Source organism: Vulpes lagopus, chromosome 3, assembly GCF_018345385.1.
Source record: "Vulpes lagopus strain Blue_001 chromosome 3, ASM1834538v1, whole genome shotgun sequence".
In the NCBI taxonomy this organism is placed as follows: Eukaryota; Metazoa; Chordata; class Mammalia; order Carnivora; family Canidae; genus Vulpes; species Vulpes lagopus.
The window spans coordinates 148,424,118-148,434,714 of NC_054826.1; positions in this window are offsets into that span (position 1 = coordinate 148,424,118).

Here is a 10,597-nt window from a genome sequence, read left to right on the forward strand (position 1 = left end):
ATTTTATTCCTACTGGCCCACTTATATTTTCCTTGCCCAGCTTAGATTGCATCATCTATCACTTTAGCCAAGATACTTTTGCTGCCTTGAATAACTTGCCCATTGTTCTATCTCACCCAACTGGTCAAGAAAAACCCAAAACTCCACCCTGGAATTGAAACTCCATGCTTGCACGGGGCTGCTGAACACTGCTGTCACAAAATGCACAATTGTGCAGCTACCAACAACCATGAATGCACATTATTGACCTTAACTAGATTTAATCCTTCCATGATACCATAATGAGATTTCTCTACATTTTACCACAGCAGGAATTCCTAATACTCTCCTTTTCTCCACCATAAAAATATCCAACCTCCTTTCTCTTTACACCTTAAAGCCCACCACTACCAGCACAATTAAATCATAGCTAATGACCTCATCTCCCACTTCTGTGAAAAACAAAATGTAAAAACAGATATACCAGACAGCCCTACCAAATGAGAACCTACACCAAAACACCTATGACCTAGCTGCACCAGCATTCATCCTTAATTCATCCCATCCACGGGGATTCGGGCAGAATGTGGAGGATTGGTAGGAAGGCAGAACCAGGACCTCAAGAGCTAACTACTGCGTAGCAATATAAATCCCATATATAATTTTTAGCCTGTCCACTCTTGCTGGGGATTTGATACAGTTTTTATCAGGGTTTAAGTCTGCTCTTCACAGTCATGGACTTGTCCGGTGCTAATCCTCCCACCATTTCTCACAATCTCATTTGGTTCAGTCTGTTCCCTTGTATCTTCAGCCTCTACTGGCTCCCTTCCTCAGCAGTGAGACACGTCCAAATTTTTCTAATATTAGAAAATCCTTGGTGTGTCTGGGTGGCCTAGTAGGTTAAGCATCTACCTTCAGCTGAGGTCATGATCCCAGAGTCCTGGGATCGAGCCCCTACACTGGGCTCCTTGCTCACTGGGGAGCCTGCTTCTCCCTCTCCCTCTGCCTGCTACTACCCCTGCTTGTGCCCTCTCTGTCAAATAAATTAATAATATAAAAAAATTTTTTTAAATCCTTTCCCTAATGCTATCTACTACTCTATTATCTCTTCCTCTTCAGGGCAAAATTTCTTCCTTCTTTCTTCCTTCCTCCCTCCCCTCTTCCTTCCTTTAACAAATATTCATTGAACTCCTACAATGTACCAGACACTAGTGTATGCACTTAGGATACATCAGTGAACACAAAGATCCCTGCCTTCCAGGGCTTTCCTTCTGACCAGGAGAGGGAGACTAAATCATAAACATAGTGAAATATATTGAATGTTTTTTTTAGTTTGTTAAAATTTTAATTTTAACTCCAATATAGTTAACATACAATGTTATTGTTATTGTAGGTGTACAATACAGCAATTCAACAGTTTTATACATTACTCAGTGCTCATCAGGATGAGTCCTCTTAATCCCCTTTACCTATTTCACCCATCCTCCAGCCATCTCTCTGGTAACCAATCATTTGTTCTCTATTGTTAAGAGTGTTTCTTGGTTTGTTTCTCTTTTTTCCCTGTCTTGTTTTGTTTCTTAAATTCCACATATGAGTAAAATCATATGATATTTGTCTTTTTCTGACTTATTTCACTCAGCATTGTACTCTCTTGCTCATCCATGTCATTGCAGATGACAAGATTTCATTATTTTTTATAGCTGAGTAATATTCTATCTTCTTTATTCAATCATCTATAATGGATACTTAGGCTGCTTCCCTAGTTTGGCTATTATAAATAATGCTGCTGTAAACATATCCAATAAACATATATCCTTTCAGATTAGTGTTTTTGTATTCTTTGAGTAAATACCCAGTAGTGATTACTGAAGCATAGAGTAGTTCTACTTTTAATTTTTTGAGGAAACTCTATACTATTTTCCACAGTGACTGCACCAGTTTGCATTTCCATCAACAGTGCACAAAGGTTACTTTTTCCCCACATCCTCACCAACACTTGTGTTTTTTATGTTAGCCATTCTGACAGTTGATACCTCATTGTGGTTTTGATTTGTATTTCCCTGATGATAAGTGCTATTGAGCATCTTTTCATGTGTCTGTTGGCCATCTGAATGTCTTCTTTGGAGAAATGTCTGTTCATGTCTTTTGCTTATTTTTATTTTTTGGGTGTTGAGTTGTAGCAGTTCTTTATATATTTTGGTTGCTAACCTTTTGTCAGATATGTCATTTGCAAATATCTTCTCCCATTTAGTAGGATGACTTTTAGTTTGGTGATTGTTTCCTTCGCTGTGCAAAAGCCTTTTCTTTTGATGTAGTCCCAGTACTTTATTTTTGCTATTTCCTTTGTCTCAGGAGACCTATCTAGAAAAATGTTGCTATGGACCATATCCAAGAAATTACTGCCTGTGCTCTCTTCTAGAGTTTTTATGGTTTCAGGTATCATATTTAGGCCTTTAATCCATTTTGAGCTTATTTTTATGTATAGTGTAAGAAAGTGGTCCAGTTTCATTCTTTTGCCTATCAGTTTTCCCAACACCATTTGTTAAATAGACGTTCTTTTACCCATTGCGTATTCTTGCCTCTCTTGTTGAAGATTAATTGACCATAATATCATGGATTTGTTTCTGGGCTTTCTATTCTGTTCCATAAATCTGTGTGTCTGTCTTTATGCCAGGACCATATTGTTTTGATTATTATAGATCCGTAGTATAACTTGAAATATGAAATTATGATACTTCCAATTCTGTTTTCCTTTTTCAAGATTATTTCGGCTATTTGGAGTCTTTTGTAGTTCCATACAAATTTTAGGATTATTTATTCTAGTATTGTGAAAAATGTTCTTGGTGCTTTGGTAGGGATTGCATTAAATCTACAGATTCCTTTAGGCAGTATGGACATTTTAATGATATTTGTTCTTCCAATTCATGAGCATGGGTATCTTTCCATTTGTTTGTGTTGTCTTCAGTTTCTTTCATCAATGTTTTGTAGTTTGCAGAGTACAGGTCTTTCTCCTCATTGTTTGATTTTATTCCTAGATTTTTTATCCTTTTTGATTCAATTGCAAATGGGGTTGCTTTCCTCATTTCTCTTCCTGTTGCTTCATTAGTAATGTATAGAAATGCAACAGATTTCTGTATGTTGATTTTGTGTCCTGCAATCTTACCAAATGCTAACCTTATACATGGAAATTGTATGAAGAAAAGAAGTAGAGCAGGACAGAGGAAAATGAAAGTGTTAGGGAAGCAATTTGGAATGTTAAGCACTTGGTCAGGTAGGTCTCAAGGAGAGGACATGGAGACAGACTTAGAAGAGAGGAGGCAGGGAGCCTCATGGAGAACTTGGGGAGGAACATTCTAGCCAGAAGGAATAGTAATGCAAAGACTCTGTGACACGAAGGTGTACTCAGCATGTTTGATGAGTACCAAGAGTCTGTTGTGGCTGGATGTAATAATCAAGGTACAAACTAGTAAGCATGAGGTCAGAGAAGTAACACAGTATTAGTGTTAGGATAACAGGTTTTTTTAAAGATTTTATTTATTTATTCATGAGAGACACAGAGAGAAGGCAGAGAGATAGGCAGGGGGAGAAGTAGGCTCCTCCCAAGAGGAGTATATATATATACTCTCACACACACACACACACACACACACAGGCTCTATTTTTCGGGAGAATTCTGACTGATACAGGTGGATCAGCAAAAATAAGATAAGTTGTCTATAAATTCCCAAAGTTTAGTGAGAAGTCATTCAGTGACATCATGCCATATGATAGTAAGATATGGACTTTGTAGAGTAAGCAGTGATGAATTTAAGCAGATTTTTATGGAAGAAAGGGAGTATGGAAAAAAGTATGGGTTGGTTAACTGAAGGCCAGCTATATATCCTCCTTCTCCTCTGACCACTTGTACATGGAGGCTAAAAAGCCAAACTTCCAATTTCTCAGCTTCCCTTACAACTAATCAAAAGTGCCTGAAAAGAGCTTCCCTTCATGGAAAAACATAAAAGGCAAAGTCATCCTGAGACTTTTTGTCTTCTTTGTCCTCTTCGCCCTTCTACCTTCTTCCTGCCTGGAATGTCAAAGTAGAGTCTGGAGGCACTGCAGCCATACTGCATTCATGCAGCAACTGGCATGAGAGTGAAGGACCACATGATAAGGATAGAAGAGCAGAAAGATAGGAAGAGACTGGGACCCTGGACACAATATGGAGCCACTGTACCTACTCCCAGACTTGTACTGAATGAAACAAAATAAACCTCTAAGCCACTATATTAAGGTTTTTTATTATTTACAGGTGAATCTATTACTACTTGATATAGAGAATATAGCACAAAAATCACATTTTTCTTCTGGAAGATAAACTGATGAAAATTCCTTTAGGCAGAAAGAGATACTGATCAGAAAGCTCTTGCTCCTGCAGGAAAAGATGGTGAGGGCCTGAAGAATCCTTCAGTACCAGAGAAAGGCAAATAATCACAAATCTTTGTCAAATTTGTGAATTTTCCCCATCATTCTTATGATGAAAACAATTATATACTACATAATTACCAAATATTTAAATCAAAAATTATTCCCAAATAAAGCAAGAGTCTCCTTGGTCTCAGTTGGATAAACCCAAGGGTGAAACAAAACAAAACAAAAACCTCAACTATGTTCTTGAGAGATGAGAATTGGATTTTATTGCTGCTCTGAGAATACATCTAATTACTCAATCATGCCAATTAAATAGGAAGTTCACCTGCTGACAAACAGCTATCCTGGGATATAACAGAATAAATTGTAGAAATAATTGAATTTTCTAATCAATATTAACTTCATCATATTACACAGCTGCTACTTTCCTTTACATTTGGATACAGCATTTTTCCCTATAATATGTAAAACTTCATTTGTAGCAAAATCTTAGGGTTAAAAAGATGAATAATAATTTTGTCCTCTTGTCAACGAGAGTGGTTATACTGTCTGAAGCATTATTTTCACTCTTATCCTTCTCATTAGTTACCATTAAAAGTATAAACACCATATTTTAAGCTGAAACTATAGAGCTGTATCTTGTAACACCACAACTCAATTTTGTGTGTGGGTTTCTGAGATGACTTATTATAACATCACTTTTATAATTATTCTTGGAGCATTCTGCCCCACTGAGGGGCTCAAACTCCTAACCCCAACATCAAGAGTCGTATGCTCTACCAACTGAGCCAGCCAGGCACCTCCAGATTAGGTCCGTTGCACCAGAAGTCCCTTCTGCCTGGAATATTTTCCCCTGATGTCCACCTAGCTACCTCAAATCTTTACTCAAATGTCACTTCAGGAGAACTTAGCTGACCATATTTAAAATTGTAAACCCTGGGGATCCCTGGGTGGCGCAGCGGTTTGGCGCCTGCCTTTGGCCCAGGGCGCGATCCTGGAGACCCGGGATCGAATCCCACATCGGGCTCCCGGTGCATGGAGCCTGCTTCTCCCTCTGCCTGTGTCTCTGCCTCTCTCTCTCTCTCTCTGTGACTATCATAAATAAATAAAAATTAAAAAAAAAAATTGTAAACCCTGCCCCTCCCATCCCCTTTCCCTGACTTATTTTTCTCCTTAGCACTTAGCACCATGGAACTTACACTATGTTTCTCTTATTTAATTTATCATCTATATCCTCCCCTAATATACCTTCCATGAGGCCAGAGATTTTTTTTTTTTAATGTTCTGTTCACTGCAATACCTTCAGCACCTAAAGCAGAGCCTGGCATATGGTAGGCACTCATCAAAAATTTGAATTTCTGCAAATGGAATCTGACCTTCAGAACACATTGGTTCTTTGTTGTTGTTTTGTCTTCAACCATTGGCTCTCTCTTTGACTCATGTCCTTCCCTTATGAATGATTTCTTGAAGTAACAAAGATTGTTTCTAAAATTGCAGATATGACTGGCATGTCTCAGAGTCTTCTTGGTTTCTGAATCATTTGTGTTAAGGGATCCAGCTAATCAGTAATGGACTTGGTCTAATCTCTGGAAGCCCAATTCCAAAATACAGAACCCAAAGTTGCAATTGGCTTCTGGGCCCAAGATAATTAGTGGTCTGCAAACATTTTTAAGCCATGTGGTGCATATATACACATGCAAATACACACACATGCACACACATAAGCTTGAAATTACATGCTATCTCTCTTTTGCCTGGCAAATAAATATTTCTCTTTTTTTTAAGATTATTTATTTAGGGCAGCCCTGGTGGTGCAGCGGTTTAGAGCCGCCTGCAGCCTGGGGTGTGATCCTGGAGACCCGGGATCGAGTCCCACATCGGGCTTCCTGCATGGAGCCTGCTTCTCCCTCTGCCTGTGTCTCTGCCTCTCTCTCGCTCTCTCTGAATGAATAAATAAATAAATCTTAAAAAAAAAAAGATTATTTATTTATTTGACAGAGAGAGAGAGAGAGAAAGCACAAGCAGGGGAGCAGCAGGCAGAGGGAGAGGGAGAAGCAGCTTCTCCAGTGAGCAAGAAGCCCAATGAGGGGCTCAATCGCAGAACCCCAGGATAGTGACCTGAGCTGAAGGCAGATTCTTAACTGACTGAGCCTCCCAGTGCCCTGCAAATAAATATTTCTAATCAAGGTTTGCTTTTCTGTCTAGAATGATATTGAAAGGTTATCTCTGCCCCTGCTCTCCAAACATGGGAAAATAAACACTTAAACCAGTGTAACATTTCTAGAAGGCAATTTCACAATACCTAGCAAAACATTTCAAGCGTGCCTTTCGGAGCCATGATTCTACCACTAGGTATCTATGCTCTTTTTTCCCTGTTAACGTTTTTAAATTTAAATTCAAGTTGGGTAACATATAGTGTAGTTTTGGTTTCTGGAATAGAATTTAGTGATTCATCACTTACATATAACATCCACTGTTCATCCTAACAAGTGCCCTCCTTAATACCCACAAGCATTTAGCCCCTCCCCCATCTCACCCCCAGTTCCCCCACCAGAAACCCTCAGTTTGTTCTCCCAACTATGGAGTCTCTTATGGCTTGCCTCCCTCTCTGTTTTTATCTAATTTTTAAAAAGATTTTATTTGGGGCACCTGGGTGGCTCCATGGTTGAGCATCTGCCTTCAGCTCAGGTCATGATCCAGGGGGCCTGGGATAGAGTCCTATACCAGGCTCCTTGTGGAGTGCCTGCTTTTCCCTCTTCCTATGTCTCTGCCTCTGTGTGTGTGTCTCTCATGAATAAATAAATAAAATCTTTTAAAGAAGATTCCCTTACATTTATTTTACATTATTTCTTAAAATAAAGAAATGTTTTACATTATTTCTTAAAATAAAGATTTTATTTATTTATTTATTTATTTATTTATTTATTTATTTATTTATTTATTTATTTTAGAGAGAGATGGATGGGGAAAAGGGAGAAACAGACTTCCTATTGAGTGGGGAGCCCAATGAGTCTCAATCTCAGGACACTGAGGTCATGACCTGAGCTAAAGGCAGGTGCTTAACCAACTCTGCCACCCAGGCACTCCTGTTTTTATCTTATTTTATTTGTCCTTCCCTCTCCTTATGTTCATCTGTTTTGTTTCTTAAATCCCACATGAGTAAAATCGTATGATATTTGTGTTTCTCTGACTGACTTGTTTCACTTAGCATCATACCTTCTAGTTCCATCCACGTTGTTGCAAATGGTAATATTTCCTTCTTTTTGATGGCTGAGTAATATTCTTGTGTGTGTGTGTGTGTGTGTGTGTGTGTGTGTGTGTACAAACACCTTCTTTATCCATTCATCTGTCAATGGACATCTGGACTCCTTTCTAGTTTGGCTATTGTGGACGTTGCTGCTATAAACATTGGGGTGCATGGACCCCTTTGACTCCTTTGTCAAGGAGTAGTGCAATTGCTGGGTCACACTATTTTTTAACTTTTTAAGGAACTTCCATACTGTTTTTTACAGTGGTTGTACCAGTCTGCACTCCTACCAGCAGTGCAAAAGGGTTCCCCTTTCTCCACATCCTTGCCAACATCTGTTGTTTACTGAGTTGCTAATTTTAATCATTCTGACAGGTGTGAGGTGATATTTCACTGTGGCTTTGATTTGTACTTCCGGATGATAAGTGATATTGAGCATTTTTTCATTGTCCATTGGCCATTTGGAGAAATGTTTGTTCGTGTCTTCTGCCCACTTCTTGACTGGATTATTTATTTTTTAGGTGTTGATTTTGATGAGTTCTTTATAGATTCTGAATGCTAACCCTTTATCCAATATGTCATTTGCAAATATCTTGTCCTATCTATTGGTTTCCTTTTAGTTTTATTGTTTTTTTTCACTGTACAGAAGCTTTTTATCTTGATGAAATCCCAATAGTTCATTTTTGTTTTTGTTACCCTTGCCTCCAGCCATGTGTCTAGTAAGAAGTTGCTACAGCTGGGATGCCTGGGTGGCTCAGTGTTTGAGCATCTGCCTTTGACTCAGGTTGTTGGTCCCGGGGTCCTGGGATCGAGTCTGGAATCAGGCTCCTTGTGGAGAGCCTGCTTCTCCCTCCGCCTATGTCTCTCTGCCTCTCTGTGTGGGTCTCTCATGAATAAATAAATAAAAGTTTAAAAAAAAAAAAAGAAGTTGCTGCAGCCAAGGCCAAAGAGGTTGGTGCCTATGTTCTCCTCTAGGATTTTGATGGTTTCCTGCCTTACATTTAGCTCTTTTATCCATTTTGACTTTATTTTTGTGTATGGTATAAGAAAGCTGTCCAGGTTGATTCTTCTGCATGTTGCTGTCCAGTTTTTTCCAACACCATTTGTTGAAGAGACTCTCTTTTTTTCCACTGGATATTTTTTCCAGCTCTGTTGAAGATTAGTTGGCCATATAGATGTGTGTCCATTTCTGGATTCTTTATTTTGTGCCACTGATCCATGTGTCTGTTTTTATGCCAGTACCATACTGTCTTGATGAATACTGCTTTATAATACATCTTGAAGTCTGGGATTCTGATGCCTCCCACTTAACTGTTCTTTTTCACCATACTTTGACTATTCAAGGTCTTTTCTGGTTCTATACAAACTTCAGGATTGTTTGTTCTAGCTCTGTGAAAAATGATGGTATTATTTTGATTAGGATTGCATTGAATGTGTAGATTGCTTTGGGTAGTATAAACATGTCAATAATATTTGGTCTTCTAATCTATGTGCATGGAATGTTTTTCCATTTCTTTATGTCTCCTTCAATTTCTTTCATAAGTGTTCTACACTGTTTTCAGTGTAAAGCTCTTTCTTTTATTTTTTATTTTTTTAAGATTTTATTTATTCATGATAGACAGAGAGAGAGAGAGAGAGAGAGGCAGAGACACAGGCAGAGGGAGAAGCAGGCTCCATGCAGGGAACCAGACACGGGACTCAATCCCGGGACCCCAGGACCACGACTCGGGCCAAAGGCGGCGCTAAACCGCTGAGCCACCCAGGGATCCCCAAGCTCTTTCTTTTTAAAAGATTTTAAAAAATTATTCATGAAAGACACAGAAAGAGAGAGAGGCAGAGACATAGGCAGAGGGAGAAGCAGGCTCCTCGCAGGGAACCCGATGTGGGACTCGATCCCCGGACCTCAGATCACGTCCAGAGCTGAAGGCAGATGCCCAACTGCTGAGCCACCCAGGCATCCCCAGTGTACAGATCTTTCACCTTTGGTTAGGTTTATTCCTAGGTATCTTATGGTTTTAGGTGCAGTTTTAAGTGAAATGAATTCCTTAATTTCTCCTTCTGCTTTATTAATATATAATAAATATATTATTTATTTATAGAAATAAAACAGATTTCTGTATGTTGATTTTATATATTGCAACTTTTCTGAATTCATGTATCACTTCTAGTAATTTTTTGGTGGAGTCTTTTGGGTTTTCTACATCATGTTGTGTGAAAAGAGTGAAAGTTTGATTTCCTCCTTGCGGATTTGGATGTCTTTTATTTCTTTTTTTGTCTGATTGCTATGGCTAGGACTTCCAGTGTTATGTTGAACAACAGTGTTGTGAGTGGACATCCTTTCATGTTCCTGATCTTAGGGGAAAAGCTCAGTTTTTCCCCATTGAGGCTGAGTCTTTTGTATATGGCCTTTATGATGTTGAGATATGCTCCTCCTGTCCCCACTTTTTGAGGGTTTTTAATCAAGAAAGGATGCTATATTTTGTCAAATGCTTTTTCTGCAACTATTGAGAGGATCAATGGTTCTTTTCTTTTATTAATGTGGTGTATCACATTAATTTGTGTATGGTGTCAGAAAGTTGTTCAGTTTCATTCTTCTGCGTGTTGCTATTTTGGGCTTTCTACATCATGTTGTGTGCAAGAAGTGAAAGTTTCGCAGATACTGAACACCCCTGAAGCTCAGGAATAAATCCCACTTGATCGTGGTGAATAAGCCTTTTAATGTACCGTTGGATTCTATTGGCTAGTATCTTGTTGAGAATATTTGCATCCATGTTCATCAGGGATATTGCTCCATAATTCTCTGTTCTTGGTGGGATCTTTGTCTGGTTTCGGAATCAAGGTAATGCTAGCCTCATAGAAGGAGTTTGGAAGTTTTCCATCCATTTCTATTTTTAGGACCAGCTTCAGAAGAATAGGTATTTTGGGGCATCTGGGTGGCTCAGTGCTTGAGTTTCTGCCTTT